The sequence below is a fragment of the Mixophyes fleayi genome, chromosome 12, assembly GCF_038048845.1.
Source record: "Mixophyes fleayi isolate aMixFle1 chromosome 12, aMixFle1.hap1, whole genome shotgun sequence".
Classification (NCBI taxonomy): domain Eukaryota; kingdom Metazoa; phylum Chordata; class Amphibia; order Anura; family Limnodynastidae; genus Mixophyes; species Mixophyes fleayi.
The window spans coordinates 24099557-24116373 of record NC_134413.1 but is presented as its reverse complement, the minus strand read 5'-3'; the positions used below and the strand labels follow the sequence as shown (position 1 = coordinate 24116373).

The window sequence follows — 16817 nt, the reverse complement described above, 5'->3', positions numbered from 1 at the left end:
CGTCTCGAGTACTGTAACCTTCTCCTCACCGGCCTTCCCCACTCCCATTTTGCCCCTCTTCACTCTGTTCTTAATGCGGCTGCGAGACCTATATTTCTCTCACGCCACTCTTCCTCTGCCTCCCCTCTCTGCCTTGCCTTTCACTGGCTCCCTTTCCCCTTTAGAATCCTCTTTAAACTCCTCACTGTCACTCCTCACTGTCACCTCTCATATTGCACTGCCCCTTATATCTCTAACCTCCTCTCCATCCACACTCCCGTCCGTTCCTTGCGTTCAGCCAATGACCGTCACCTTTCCTCTGCTCTGATCACGTCATCCCATGCCAGAATTCAAGACCTCTCCCGTACTGCCCCCCTTCACTGGAACAACCTCCCTTCCTCCATCCGTCTGTACTCTAATCTTGGCTCCTTCAAACAGGCTCTCAAAATCCATCTGTTCCTTAAGGTCTACCAACCATCCACATAACCTTATCATTCTTATCACCTCCCACTTTCCTGTCTCCTCTTGTACTTGAACCCCTCTACTGACTCCCCTTGTGCCTGCTGTCTGTTTCCCCTCCCCTTAGTATGTAAGCTCGTATGAACAGGGCCCTCTTCCCTTCTGTCTCAATACCATTTATTCTACTCCTTCGTCACTGTACTTGCTATGCTTGGAGATATTGAAGTCTTGGCTATACTCGTTTTACTCTGTACTGTCGTACCCTTGTATACTGTCTATACTGTATTTTTGTATTTTGTACGGCGCTGCGAATACCTTGTTGCGCCATATAAATAAAGAATAATAAAAATAATAATACTGCTGACCAGTATTGCTCAAGTCTAAGTAAATTGTGTTGTTTTGGCCTTTCAAAGACAAATGAGTCTTTGAAAGGCCAAAACATGCATACAGAGGGATTTAAATGTGGTCTGTGGTCTACCATGAAAAATTGCTTGGGCTGACTGTGTAAGTGTCTGAGCTGCAAAAGTTGATAAAAGCAGTTAGATGGAATTGAATATTTTTCCTGTAGCTCAGAAAACAGGGGGAAAATGCTAGGTCTTTCAAAGTAATTTAAAAAAAGCATATACCACCCGCAGGCCAAGAACTAAAGAAATGCCCCTCCCAGACTGAAGGGAATTTTGGCTTCTGAGACACCCACTGAAGTAAAGGTGCAAAATCTGAACTGGCACATGATACGATAAAATGCCTTTTCAACTTCAACAGCCAGTGAGAAGGTTGGATGTTTCTTGATATATATATTGTGGATGAGATCTATTGTCTGCCTCATGTTGTCCAACAGTTGTCTACCGGGCACTTTTGCAACCTGGCCTGAGAGAACCAAGTAGGTAAGATTAGAGAGGAGGCCAAAATATTTGTGTAGATTCTTAAATCTGCTTTCATTAGCAATATGGGGCTGCAATTGCTACATAGGGAAGGGTCAGCGTCTGGTTTAGGAATAATGTCAATTTTGGCTTCAATTGTTGCAAAGACAATTGCTGACCCCTCTAGGATAGAGTTGAACAAATTGGTCATTTTAGGGGTTAATGTGCAAATTTATAAAATTGAAGAGTTAGGTAATTATGACCTACTGATGTTCATGGTTTTAATCACCTGGAGCATCTCCAGCACAGTAATGTCACTAATAAGAGTCACTACTTTTTCTAGGGACAGTTTGGGTAGGTTTTTTTGAAGATAAATAAGCATTTATAGTTTTATCTAGAACTTCTTTGGATTATACAGGCATTCATAGTTGTCAGGATAACAGCTGCCTTGTGTGCTGTGGACATCCGGTAAGCTCTGGGTTCATAGTCATTTAGGCAGACAACTGCAAAGTTCAAGCTTTATTTAAAATCAAACATAGATGTATTTACACAATGGAAAAAGCTGCGCACTGACCAAGTAATAGAACCTGTGAAGCAGCTAGGTACAATAAGCCAGGTGATCCAACCTGCATTTGATAATACAAACTGTAAATGGAGACAAGCGCTAAACACAGATACTAGTGAAACAATATATAAGCACTTCTGCCTCACAGCGCTGGGGTTATGAGTTCAATTCCCAACCATGGCCTTATCTGTGTGGAGTTTGTATGTTCTCCCCGTGTTTGCATGGGTTTCCTCTGGATGCTCCAGTTTCCTCCCACACTCCAAAAAACATACTGGTAGGTTAATTGGCTGCTAACAAAATTGACCCTAGTCTCTCTCTCTCTCTCTCTGTCTGTGTGTGTGTATGTGTTACGACAGCCAGTGCGGGATAAACTTATAGAACAGGTAGAGGAGATCTTCACCTTTACCAGCCACCTTTCCCCAAGAGACTGGTTGTGCTCACAGGTGCCCAGATGCCCCCAGGTCTTAAACTCAAAGTATTGTAAGTTTATACTCACACAGCTGCGTACAAGTACAGGAGATGACACACGGAACTGCGGCGGACCAGCTATCTGCAGACTGGACGGAGCACCAGAGAGGGTGTCAGGTATCAGCACGGTCAGGGTCACAGGCAATGGTTCGGAGTCCAGGGACAGGCAATGGATCGGGATCACAGGCAATGGTTCAGAGTCCGGGTACAGGCAATATGTCAAGGTCACAGGCAATGGTTCAGGATCAGGAAACAGGCAATAGGTCAAAATCACAGGCAAAGGCTCAGAATCCAGGGACAGGCAAAGGGTCATACACAGGTAGTCAAATCCAAGAGTTTTCACCAACAAAGGCACAGGAGCAGGCTAAGTCACAGAAACACAGGACTATAACCAGCAAGGAGACTTAGCCCTCCCTGCCTTATAAATCAACACTGGCCAATGGGGACAGGGAAGCAACCAACCGTAGAGGCTGCATATATGTGTGTGTATATATATTTTTTTTTTGTGACAAGCGCACCAAACAGATTATTCTTACACAGTTTTGCTGAACCCCTTTGCTGCACTTTATTCAGGGATGTCAGCAAGTCTTGTAGTTCCAGCAATCAAACAAGCCAAAGTATTCACAATTTCCCGCGACCCTGCTTCTAGCTAAAACACTCAGTTTTAGCTTGAATTTGTCGGTCACCCCGCCCACAACACAATCCCAGCTATTTATGCTTCTTTCAAAGCACTAACTACCCAAAATAGGAATACATAACACCCACGCGTTCCGCCAGTGATCCTGTGTTCTGTGTGAAGGATTAACCCTGTCTGCAGCATGAGCCTGCAGACTGCCAGATAAATCAGTAGTCTCTCCCTTAGCTCTGTGGCAAGCTGCCCTTTTTGCCACTATATACAGTATATATATATATATATTAGTCAAAGATATTAGTCAAAGGGAGTGGTTTTCCACAGGCCTCCAAGAGAAAAATTAGGTATTCAGCTGACAGGCTGCAGACAGGGTTGCACATTTGTACAGCAGTTCACCTAGCTTAAAGATATACAAGTGGAGGACACGTGTGGCAAAGTAAAAATATAGAGTTTGATTTAACTGACATATTTTGAGGTGGCTCGGATGCATTTTTTTTCACAGCTGACAAGGAGTGGCTGCAGCGAGACTGATCAAACAGAGCACCCGAAGAGACCTGCTCTATAAAGGCCAGGTGGGAGTGTCACCTGCCCATCAAGCTAGGAGGGGAGGAGCGTAAAGCATTTGCGCCTGAGTTGCTCATAGCTATTAGAAAAGCCAAATATTTGGGATACATTGTCCAGCAAGCACAACTCGAAACCCATCTAGACAGGGTGGAGGCAATCAAAAACTGACCAAGACAGGGAAAGAAATTGCAGTTATGATCCCTCCCAGGCTTAGTAGGTTATTACAGACAATTTAAATAAAGAAGTTGCTCAATCAATTTATAGGCTATAGCAGGTGCTTGAAAGGGTGGAGTTATCCTGAAAGGATCAAACACACAGAGATCCACCAGCACACTGCTATAACCAGCACCTGCTATAGTCTATAAATTGATTGTGCAACTTCTACTTCTTTATTTGTCTGAGAGGCATGTTGGTGTCAGTAGCTGAGGGGGAGTGCTGACATTGGATTGCTATTTGGAGGCTTCTGGGGTACCTCTTTGGTAAGTTAGCTCTCAATTTAAAAACACATATGTATGGCCCAAATATATGGGACTCTCATTGTTTAGAGTTAGGACCACCCTATTAGCAAAAGCGCCGTGGAGTGGCGGGTGGCTTTAACATACATTTGCAAATGTGTGCAACTAAGACTTTTGCATTTTTATCTACAGTAGAAATGGCAGATCTGTTGCTGGCTATAGCAGTGTGATGGGGGATCTCTCTTTGTGTTTATTACAAACAATTTGTAAGCTATTTCGCCACTAGAGCTGCTCCACTTAAGGATAAGTTAAATAAATGTTGTCCAGACCGATTAGCCTAGTCTGACTCTGCAGAGGCTGCCAGGTCAGATCTTCGCTAGGCCCTCTGTTCTTCTCCAGTGCTACAAGCACTTTGAATATTAAGGGAAGAACAACTAGATAGTTTTTGAGGGATATTTTGGGAAGATTGTGACCGGACTGTGGCATCCATTTCTCTCGCTCATTAGCTCCGCTGATAACAGTTCTGCAAAAGGCTATAAATGTTTTATTGATATTGATGAGTTTATTACATTCTACTGATCCCAATTGTCCACTTAATATTATATGCATCATTGCACATAGTTTTTATTTGTGTTCCTTTCGCCATTGTGTATATTTGGTTTTAATATAGGAGCAGCATTTGTAACATATAAATACAAGAGAGTGCGCACCCTTTTTACACATTATGCTATAAGCACCTGACTTTAACCAGAGTTTCTTCCTCCAAACTGATGCCTTCGTTGTCAGCTTGGGTGCAGTCTTGTCACAGGAGAAGAATGGAATGGAGAATTCTGTCCTGTATCAGAGATGGAAGTTGCTTACCAGGGAACAAAAATATGCAACCATGGTGAAGGATTGCCTTGCCATAAAATGGGCCACGGAAGCCCTGCACTATTATCTTTTAGGCATAGAGTTGTCTTATAGAGTTACCATACAATATAGACCGGAAAATTTGCAAACAAAAATGCGGATCTTGTCACCAAAATTTGCGCTCCGTGCGAGGTCCTCTCCTCCCTGCTTGGAGATCCTAGGGGGCGGGATATGTGACAAAGGGAGTGGCTTAGGGAAGAGGGGGAGAAAAAAGAAATGTGTTTCTTAGGGCACTCAGAGATGTTTTATATTTTAATTTTCTTTAAATTATAATCTTTATTAGTATTCCTTAAAATATTCATCAAGCCTGAGTGTAACGGACTTACCTCCCCGCCGTCCGGAAGCCGCACTTCGGCATCCAGCACCATGAGACCGCGCCCGGAGGCGGTCACATGACTGCAACCTAGAGGCGGGGATTTTGAATCCCTATCAGTACTTAAAGATCACTCTGACACTCGCTGAGTGTCAGAGCAACACTTACCTGTTCCTGGCTCCTGTACTTCGTGGATTACTGTGTCTTCCAGTCTCCTGTGTCTTCCAGTCTCCTGTGTCTTCCGGTGTGCTTATCTCTGCCTGTTAGACTATCCTGGCTCTCCAACCCCTGTGTACCGACCCAGCTTGCTGACCATCCCTCTGTTCTTGTGACCCGTGTACCGACCCCGGCTTGTTGACTCCGAGTTGCCTCTTGATTCTGCCTGACTCCATTCCTGTGTACCGAACCGGCTTGTCTGACTCCGCATCTTCCGCTCCACTCCGCTGCACTACATCTTGGGGCGAATCTGAGGACCGCGACCTGCGACTCCTGGCAGCGAAGCCCACCCCGCCTTGCGGCGGTTCTTGGTGAACACCGGGGAGATCGTTAGACTCTGCGCCTCAGGTAAGCCAGCGCTAATCAAGATTAGTAGTAGTAGAATCCAGTATCTGTTACACTGAGTTTTCAGGTAGCAGAGAAATATTTAAAAAACTTAAGTGATCTGACAATGTGATTGTGCAAAATTGAGTGATTAAAACTGCAGTGTCAAACTGCTGAGCCTTGTTGTGTGATTGTATAATTATTAAATATATATTTAAATAAGAGGTTTAAGATCTCCTGTATTTATTTACTGCAGTTTGTTAATACATAGAATCTATACAAAGAGTAAATAGTACCCTGCGCTACTGAGTGTTCACATACCTCTAACGTCAAATGACAATGGAAAATTAAATCAATCCTAATACAATAAATTATAAGTGAAAAAGTAATGAATATGTAGAAATACTTATTTTCAAATGATGCGAGGATCCATGTGTCACAGTATAGTAGTCATTCCTTCCTTATGGACTTGAAGTAGTATGTGACATGTGAAAAGAATTAGAATACAACATAGTGACAATGTTGTAAAAAAATAAATAAATTATGATATATTCTTGAAGCAAATAATTATAAATCAATCCATATGATTAGTTCCACCACATTCACTCTCCTCTGTAATTCTGCTTGTTGAACAGTGATTGTATAATCGCCTTCAGTGCTCCACAATTTGTGATGTGTAGTATTGATAGGTCCTTCACCGCCCAAATCCTTATGTGAGAACACTTACAAGAAATAAATTGAAGGCAAGCATAGTATCAGGATGTCTTTGTTCTTATCTTCCATCAGGGATATTCCCTCAGTGTATGAAAAAAGAAATAAACGGATCTAGCGTGGTACCGTGTAAAACTGGAATATTTAATTGCACATAGTAGCTGACATGGCAGCTAACTGACAAACATACATCAATTAAAACAATAAAATACAAAAAATGGAACATAGGTGTATTGAATGGATCCCTCCCTACCAGATAGAGATCGGAATGAGCGTGTTGTTATGAATGCCCGGGATATCTGCCCAATCTTTACTCCTCTGGTCCTAAAACCAGACCAGGGGCTAGATTTACTAAACTGCGGGTTTGAAAAAGTGGAGATGTTGCCTATAGCAACCAATCAGATTCTAGCTGTCATTTATTTAGTGTATTCTACAAAATGACAGCTAGAATCTGATTGGTTGCTATAGGCAACATCTCCACTTTTTCAAACCCGCAGTTTAGTAAATATGCCCCCAAGTCTCTTAAGTTTGATAGCATAACAATGTAACACTTACATTGTTGCGAGTCACTACTATAATGTGTCTGATACTCAATTATGCAGGTAGAGTATCCTGCAGGGACATGTATGCCGTTTTTATTTGCAGCTCTAGTGAACTATTAATTCCGGTATTAATTTCTATGTACCGTTACACTAAGTGCCATTGCCTATTATATATTATCCGCCAAATTTGTTACTAGTTCTGTTATCCATTTGAATTGCAATCTAATATTAGATATCAGAATTGAACATACAACAAAACGAATATCAACGCGCGTTTCGCTACCTTTAGCTTTTTCAAGGCAAAGGGAGTGGCCTCTAAGGGAAAAGTTAGGTATTCAGCTGACAGTCTGCAGGTCTAGGCTGCAAACAGGGTTATAAATTTGTACCGCAGTGCACCTAACTTAAAGATATACATATGTGTGAGTAAAAGTATAGAGTGTGATTTAACTTACATATTTTGAGAAGGGTTGGATTCATTTTATCCACAGATAACAGCAGCTGTGGCTGTAGTGAGACTAATATCAAGCAAAACACCTGAAGAGACCTCCTCTATAAAGACCAGGTGGGAGTGACAACTTTCCGTCTAGATGGGGGGGGAGTAAAGGAGGATCTAGCTAGCTGTGGTCCCCGGTGCAGGGAAGTGAGGAGGTAGCTAGGGCCACAGCTTGCTAGTTCCCTGTGCAGCGGGCCCCATTATCTCCCTTGGCCCCGATGCACTTCACCTACTGCATCAATGGTAGTTTTGCCACTGGGGGGGGAATTAACCCTGAGTTTGAGACAAGTGTTAAACAAGTTGGCCAGTGACCAGGGAGTTGATTCTGTTAAACTTTGCATCAGGGTTGCAAGAAAATAGCATGAAATATTGTGTTGAGAACTACTGTGCGATTCTGACAATAAAAGTGCAAAGTAAATGTTTTCGCGTGTGCATCCTCAGAGGGGTGTTTGTGTCACAATAGATATCTAGATATATATATATATATATATATATATATATATATATATATATATATATATATATATAAATTTTTAACATAGGAATGCTTAGTAAACTCCAAGAATTACTGTAATGTGAGCCATATAAAAATTAAACAATAGTATGTGATTTTCAGAGCTTGGTTATTTGTAAAATACTGAGCATGTACTTACGGTCTGTCACGTGGTACTGACAGATTATCAAGGATGGTGGAAATTGTTTGACAACAATATAAACCATGTATCAAGGATTTATTGAATGGAACACAAAGAACAAGCATTATATGTATATGAAAGATTCTAAATGTCACTCTTGAACTAGGAAGAGTAACAATTGATCTAAAAACCCAAGGTCGGACACAGATGATAATAGGGACAAGCGTACGTTTCAATAACAATAGGCATTACATGTCAGTGACAATGTCTGCAGAGTCTAGAAGAACCTGCCAGTTGAAATGTATAAACAAAGGATAAGGACCTCGTGATGGGCATTCTATCTCAAGGGAAACTTTATGATACTGCACAAGTCAAGTTCCGTTGTATCTAACTCTATTGTGAACGGTAATATACAAGGATTGTTTGAGGACAAGAGGAAAGCTGGTAACTTATATGTCAGTCAATTAGGTTTCTTTATTTTATTTTATTATACAATGCATTGTGCGTGTGTCACATAGTTGAAGTGCTGGAGGTTTATTTTCAGGGGTATTGCTAAAAGTTATTTAAGCACATTTATGAAGGGCAAAATGGCAGCTCCATAAGAGAATATTCAGCTGTGGACCTGCTATGCTCCTGGATTTCTGCAAATGTATCAAGATTTTTTCTGGTGAGCATACATTTGTCAAGCATAATAGCAGCATTTGCAGAAGAGCAGAAGTTTTCCCTGGTAGAGGGGAGAGTTGAGAGGAGTGAAGGCATTCCTAATGATGCATGGCAGAGGCACAGTGGTTCACTTGTTATGTGGAGATGTGCAGAAACAATATTTTATTTTGGGGAGTGGGATTATTGTAATGAGATGATGGGCGCTCTTTGTCCCGTCTGGCCATAAATTCAGAGCTGGCAGAGATCATTCTATACTTTGAATGAGATTAAACACTTCCCATAGACAGTGCACTGTGTAACAAAAATAAATGGACAGTTTACCCAACTGTGGGGTCCCCCTGCTATAGTAAAAACCTTCCAAAGTTCTAGACAGCCAGCATTGGTTTCTACTACAACAGGAAGACTAGGAGTATGGGATCCCCCTGCTATAGTGAACGCCAGCTTCAGACTGATCAGTGCCTCTGTGGGCCTCTAAAAAAAAAAAGGTGCTCAGCCCCTCCCAAAAGCTGTGTGGATGAGGGTACTTCACAAGATTGGGACCCCTGGAGTGGGTTCTTTGGCACCCCAGTTGCCCCAGTATAATGGAAAGGGGTCCCAGAAGACCACTGCCAATTATACCAAAATATTAGAAAATAAGAAATTAATCATTTTCAAATTAAATTTACTTGAAGTTATACCCCAAAACCCTCATTCCCCGCTTTATAAAATAGGAAATAAAATAATTTCCTCTTCCGCTGTAGTCCAGTGGTAAATCAAATCTTCTTATCTTCTTTCTTCTAGCGTAATCCTTCCTAATATGGAAAGAATGATAAAATTAAAAATTCCCCTAAATACGACCAACCCAGACAAGAAAGGACCAAAGTGAAATTATTATTGCTCCTTTTGTTTAGTTTTTCATAGTGTGAGGTTGGGATAATTGTATGGAGATTTTCAAGTTTGTTTTTTCCTCTTTGGACTACAATGGATCAAGAAATAAGAAAATAAAATTTTATGTACAATTTAGACTATGAAGGTTCCACAAACAAAGAGGTTAAAATGTATTTGCAAATCATGAGTTCTTGTATTTTTTCTATTGCACTTTAACACTCTTTTCTGTATTGAGGTCAGGTGCAGATAGTTCCCAGCAGCCTCCAGGTCTATATGAGGCTTGCTAAAACACTGGCAACTTCTGGTTTATTTTATGCCATTGCCCCAGTTTTCGACCTGTTCCGGAACTTTCTGGGTTTCATTTGAAATATGCTTAACCCCAGTGGTGGGATTCAAAAAAATTAACAGGTTCTATGTCCTAATGACCATTTTAACTATACCAAAAGATATACCGAAAGGTAGTCTAACAATTCACGCATTAAATACTGCAATAAGAACATTAAAAGAGGTAAAGACAACTAGATTATGTGTAATGGAAGATTTTTTAATATTAAATACCTCATAAACAGTTAGTGAAGATATTTCCATATTGCTGTTTGATTGGCGTCCTCACTTGCAATTTTCTTTGCTTTTATCCGAGCATCATCAGCTGTGTGATTTACCCTTAACCATCTTTGCACTGTAGGAGTAGGATTCCATTCCTTCAGCGGTAGGCCGATAAGACCGATAATCATAATGTTTGATATATTGGAAACAGCCGACTTCTCTTCTCAGAACATATAATGTTCATCTTTGAAAAACCCCTTCCTGCTTCTGCTGAACTTACAGCAATTGTTCTGACAATATTTCTAGCTCTTTGAACACTTTCAGGAATTGAATAGTTCTCGTTGCTTTTTAACACATTTTCCACAAAATCTCGATACTCATTAATCTCAATTTGGTAATTGAAAAATGTATTAAATACATGCAATTGCTCTTCAGCTGCTTTCCATGGAACTATTACTTCTTCAATATTCCAGTAATCTGGCTCCAAAAACTTGAGAAATTGTAATGTATCACTATCATCAAATTGGCTACAACTTGCTTTTAAATGGCCACAATCCATTAATCTTTTTTTTAAATTCGTTACAATGCCTTGTAAGAGTGTTTTCCGAGGAAGGCCAACAAACCGATGATTTTCTACAAAATCGATTTTTTTTTTGTAGCTTTCTGAAGTAATTAATTCATTAACCTTTTTTTCGTATGGACCCTTTTCCTTTTCAAGCATTTCAAATGCTTTAATAGATCGAATCACAAGTTTTTCAGCCTTTATTATGTCTGTATTTCTTGCTTGCAGTGCATTGGAAAGCAGAGAAATTTCGTTTAAAATATCAATCATCAATGCCAAATCAGTTAAAAAAAAATATATTTTTAAGACGGGTAGCCATACCCAAGTACTTGGCATTTGAAGAAAAATAGTGATGTAGTGCAGGATAAGCGCGCCACACAGCTAGGGTTGACCTTAAACTACAGGCAGCCCATCTTGGTCCCAAAATTCTACCAATCTTAATAATTTCAATTCCAAGTTGTTCGGATATTTTGGTAAGTTCAATCTGGTTCTTATTGGATTGATGCAAAATAGTATATATCTTATCAAGGAATATTTTGAAATGATTTACTTGCTTTATTTCCTTTATTGAGTCATCTAAAACAAGTTGGAGGCGATGGTTTAAACAGTGCCATATTATTATGTTTGGGAAGTCTTTTGTGATCCTAGTGCTCACTCCAGATTTTCGCCCAAGCATAACACTTGCACCATCAGAGCAAAATCCGATTAAAATTTTTTGTAAGTAGTTCTTGGTAAGCCCAATTTTATGTAAGCTTTCCAGAACTGAAGAACATATTGTCTCTGCATCTTGTTTTTCCAATTCAACTAGCTCAACAAAAATTGTTGGAGATGAAACTGAGTCCTCAACTTTTAAGAACAGTATTATAACTGGTTTGCAAGATATAGTTGAAGCTTCATCAATAATCAAACATATTTTCTTATCTTTTGCAGTAATTTTAGTAAATATTTCTTTTTTAATTTCCTTGGCAATAAAATCTACTATTTTCACAGCAGTTTTACGTGAATGCAATCCTATTCCCATATCTAATCCATTTTTCATTTGCAGTTCGATCTCATCTTCTATGTCTTAAAATGGTTTACATCTTTTTGTCAGGCTGTAAATTGTATTAAATACTCTACAAGTAGTATTGAAATATTTTTTATTCATTGTATCTACTACGTTTGTTATAGTATCCTGCTCACGTATTTTGAAGTTGTCTTTACAGATGTTATGAGCCTTTGATGAAAAATGTTCTTTCATTTTTTTCCTTAGAGAAGCTTGTTGTACCATTCTGTTTTTCCCTGATGCCTCAATCTGAAAACCTTTCCACTCTTTTGACACATGAACACTTTTCTCTTTTATGAAATCATATTTCGCACAATACTCACAACCTAACTTTTTGTTACAAATGCCCAGGCCTTCATATTTTTCTTTAAAATTTTTATATTGTTGCACTGACCAGCATTCCGGAAGACTGTCTGCAATATTGGAGTTGTTGTGATTTTCTATTTCAATTGACGTGCTGCTTTCTTCACACTGTATTGGTTGTGCTAGTGACTGTGTTGAACCTTCCAAGGGCAATTCTGATACAACAGCAGAATCTGACTTTGTTTTCTTATTGAAAAAATCTCTCAAAGTATGTTGCCTTTTCATCCTTGTTTCAATGGCTACATAAAAAACATAATTTTTTTTTGTATATAATAACATTTATTTATGGACATGGAAGTAGAAGCATACATCTCAGCCTCACTCTAAGTACAGAAGTCATGGTCCCATGGCAGCATGAAGAATCTTCATCATACTACTGCGCCATTTTGATTCCCCCCTCCCACCCCCACCACTACAGGCTAATTAAAATGGCTCCTCTCTGACCAGCCCTCAGCCAGCCCAGCAACCAGCCCAGCCATACTGGCTTCCCTCTCAGTCTCTCCCCAATTTGTGCAGCTACCTGGCAGCCCCTGAGCTAACCTTCTCCTCCTCAGCAAGCTAGCAGCAGCCTTCAGCCGCCCTTCCACTCTCTTGCCACATTAAACACTGCAGTGACAGGCTCAGCACATCAGCATCATCACGGTTACTCACCCCAGATGCCGACGGTCGGCGACGGTGAGTGACCCAGTAATGTCCGTACTCCCGGCCCGGGCTGCCTGTCTGCTCTGCTCTTCTGCGCTGCCGCGTGATGGCTGATGGTGGCTCCGCAGCCTCCGCCCTGGGCTGGATCTTCTTCTCGCATCTCTCCTCTGCACAGTCTGTTGTGCGTTCAGGACACGTGTAGGGGGAGCTAACCAATCATTGCAAAGAACAAGGGAGGCAGGGTGGGGCTTACATGATGACTGACAGCCTGGACAGCCCTGCACAGCTTAGAACAGCAGAGCCAGGCCGGTGTGAGCTATTAAACTGATTTGGGATCGTTGTCCAGGCCAGCAGGGCAAGCTGCAGTGCACAAGGTGTAAAAATTTAAAGCAGCCGCACAGCAGGCCAGCAAACGGTTCTGCCGAACAGCAAGTATTTTAGGAATCGGTTCTATAGAACCGGTGCGAACTGGCTGAATCCCACCACTGCTTAACCCTGTATGTGGCCTGGTGCATATAGGAGCCTATTTATTAAATTATGACAGGGCATTTTACTTTTGGTTTAATTTCTTGAATTTGTTTAAATTTGGTTTTATTTTTTGAACATGGCAAACGACTGTTGATTGGTCATATAATGCAAAAAAAAAAGTTCCAAGATGGAATTGTCCTTGGGCCCTCACACCCACCCTTATGTTGTTGAAATAGGACATGCACACTTTAACAAACCAATCATTTCAGCGACAGGGCCTACCAAACAACTTTGGCTGAAATGATTGGTTTGTTTGGGCCCCCACACCAATAAAACAATTCATCTCTCCCAGTACAAACTAAACAGGCTCTACTGAGGAAAGATGTCGTCCTCATCCTCAACCTCTGATTCCTCTCCCCCTACAGTGTGTACTTCCTCCTCCTCACACATTATCAATTCGTCCCCGCTGGACTCCACAACCACAGTCCCTCTGTACTGTCTGGAGGGCAGTGCTGTACTTCATTGAGGAATTGATTATTCATTTTTATAAACATCATTTTTTCAACGTTGTGAGGAAGCAACCTCCTTCGCCGCTCACTGACCAGGTTCCCCGCTGCACTAAAAACTCTTTCCGAGTACACACTGGAGGGGGGACAACTCAGTTAAAAAATAGAGCCAGTTTGTACAGGGGCTTCCAAACTGCCTTTTGGAGTTCTACCACGTCACTACCTCTAGTTAATTTAGATTGCAAGGCTTGTAAATATAAATACTTTGAAGATAAAAAAAGCAGGCTGCACAGACTGTGGAGCTAGAAAGTGTAATTAAATGGACCACGTTACTTTGGTGGCTATCTATGCTCCCCCCCCCCCCCCCTGCCCTACACTTGTAGTTGAATATAAATAAAGCAGCCTGCATAGACTGTAGAACTAGAAATTCAAATATACAAAGAAATGGACAAAGGCAGTTTGGTATCTGTCTGCATCAGATCCCGTCTCCACTAGGAGTAAAACAGAAAACTATTCAGCCGTTATATAATCTAGAATATAAATAGAAATTGAGAAAGGTAATTTGGTATCTGTCTGCATCATAATCATCAACATCCTCCTCAGCGGCAGCTACATCAATATCCTCCTCCCGGTGTACAACATTCACACCTTCATTAGCCAAATCTGTAACTGGACTGTGGGTGATCCTTCCAGCATATGCAGAGGGCGTGCTGCAAATGCTGGATGGAGTCACCTCTTCCCGTACAGTGATGGGAAGGTCAGGGTTCACAACCAACAACACCCTTGGACTCGCCTTGGGGATTTGTGATGTCATCTGTTTAGAAGGCAGAGTTCTTTGCTGTTTTGTTGTTGTTGCTGACAGCATAACTCTCTTAAATTTTTTGTAGTTGGGGAGGAGGAGGGCTTAGATCCTTGGGTGAAGCTGGACCGCTAGTCATGAACACGGGCCAGGGCCTAAGCCGTTCCTTGCCACTACGTGTCGTAAATGGCATATTGCCAACTTTACGTTTCTCCTCAGATGATTTTAAGTTTCTCTTTTTGCTACTTTTTCTTAACTTGGGCTTTTTGGATTTTACATGCCCGGTACTACGAGATTGGGCATCGGGCTTGGAAGACGACGTTGATGGCATTTCATCGTCTATGTCATGACTAGTGGCAGCAGCTTCAGCATTAGGAGGAAGTGGGTCTTGATCTTTCCCTACTTTATCCTCCAAATTTTTGGTCTACATTATATGTAGCACAAGATACTGCAGAATGTGTGAACTTGGTAATATTGCAGTACCAATGGACTTATACTGCTGGATTGGTTTTGCAAATTTGGTTATAATCATTTTTTTTAAAAAAATTTTATTTTAATTTTTTTTATAACTTTTTTTTTATTTTTTAAAAACTTGGGAATAATGGGGAAATAACTATGCCCTTAGAAGCACAGAGCACAGGACACAGCATCACTGGACTGAACAGGACACAGCACAGGACCCAGCAGCACCACTGACCTCAGAAGGACAGAGCACAGGACACAGCACCACTGGACTGAGCACAGCACAGCACAGCACAGAACTGAACTGAACAGAACTGAACAGCACGAGATATAGCAGGACAGAGGACCACCTAACACACCCTCCCTCTACCCTGATCAATGCCCGAGTGAAGATGGCGGCGACTAGCGGGGAATTTATAGGATCCGAGTATAGCGAGATCCGACAACGGGATTATGAGTCAGAGCCTCAGTTTCAGATTTAAATTTGGCGCCAATACCCGGATCGATCTCGGATCCGACTCGGATCGGCAACGTTCGGGTGGGCTCGGATTTCATAAATCCGAGTGCGCTCATCTCTAATAAGAACATGGGGTAAATGTATCAAGCTGGGAGTTATCCGGCGGGTTTGAAAAGTGGAGATGTTGCCTATCGTAACCAATCAGATTCTAGCTGTCATTTTGTGGAATGTACTAAATAAATGACAGCTAGAATCTGATTGGTTTTCCAAACCAGCCGGAAAACTCTCAGCTTGATACATTTACCCCCATGTCTTTGTTGTAAGTGGGAAATCACAGACAGGCCATGAGAGGAAATGCTCACAACAGGCATAGGGCTACTATACTAATAGGCGTTAGAGAGTCACCAAAGGTCTATTGTACTATATCAGTGACAGTTTTTTAAACAGACACCATAGCAAGAAATTCTCTAGGGGAAGTGTAAAAATATATATCATAAAAGACCACTATATCTAAAGTACATATTGGTTTATATAATAAAGTTACTAGTAATTTGAAAAATATATAAATACATAAACATCTCAAGAGCTCATCATAGCAGAACATACAGATAAAGTTGTTACCATTGGGGGAAAATATTTTCTTAGACTTCAGGTCATTTTTCCATTGAAGAACACAGACAATCTGCCACCTCTGGACTGATAACATTAGCTTGCACTAAAATGAAAATATAATGTCAAATATATCCAATTTTGTCACACTACGGGAGCATTTCTATATATGGGGGCAAAAGTATTCGGACGCTAGACCATTACACCAACAGGGAGTAATATATATATATATATATATATATATATGTGTGTGTCAGTATGAGCTGCATTTCGCCTCCAAATACTTAATAGTGGGGACCAGGTTCAATAAATTGCACATAAATTGATGTCCAAACAAGACTGGAAAGCAGCACTCCATTTAAGTATAAACTTTATAATTGCTTTTAAAGTCCACAATGAAGCTGTTCCTTATACCATCCATAGAAGCAAGTCAACAGAAGACAATTCAGCAGCATATTTATTTAAAAATATACAAACTATATTAATCTTGTGCTGGTGCTGATGGAACAGAGCTCATGATAGTGTATGTCATAAAATACCCAGCGGCCGTTTCGGTACTCTTGTGGCACCTTTATCAAGGGCTGCTATGGCCCGGAAGAGCACCAGTTTACAGTCTTGTTTGGACATTAATATATATATATATATATATATATTTGGACGAGCCAACTTTGTTATCTGGTCTAATGACCCTTTAAATTAATAAA

General features: G+C 40.9%; 2 long non-coding RNA genes across 2 annotated transcripts in view; both read right to left on the bottom strand.

Annotated features, from left to right (window-relative positions):
* LOC142109070 (uncharacterized) overlaps window positions 1-16817 on the bottom strand; it is a 109804-nt gene that overhangs the window by 33438 nt on the left and 59549 nt on the right. The window contains exon 2 of the long non-coding RNA XR_012680270.1: window positions 16126-16219. This is a non-coding gene — a long non-coding RNA (uncharacterized LOC142109070). The remainder of the gene's footprint in view (window positions 1-16125; window positions 16220-16817) is intronic.
* On the bottom strand, window positions 8202-11050 carry LOC142109072 (uncharacterized). The gene is made up of 2 exons (XR_012680271.1): window positions 10213-11050; window positions 8202-9578 (listed from the first exon to the last, which is right to left on the bottom strand). It is a non-coding gene; the product is annotated as an uncharacterized LOC142109072 (long non-coding RNA).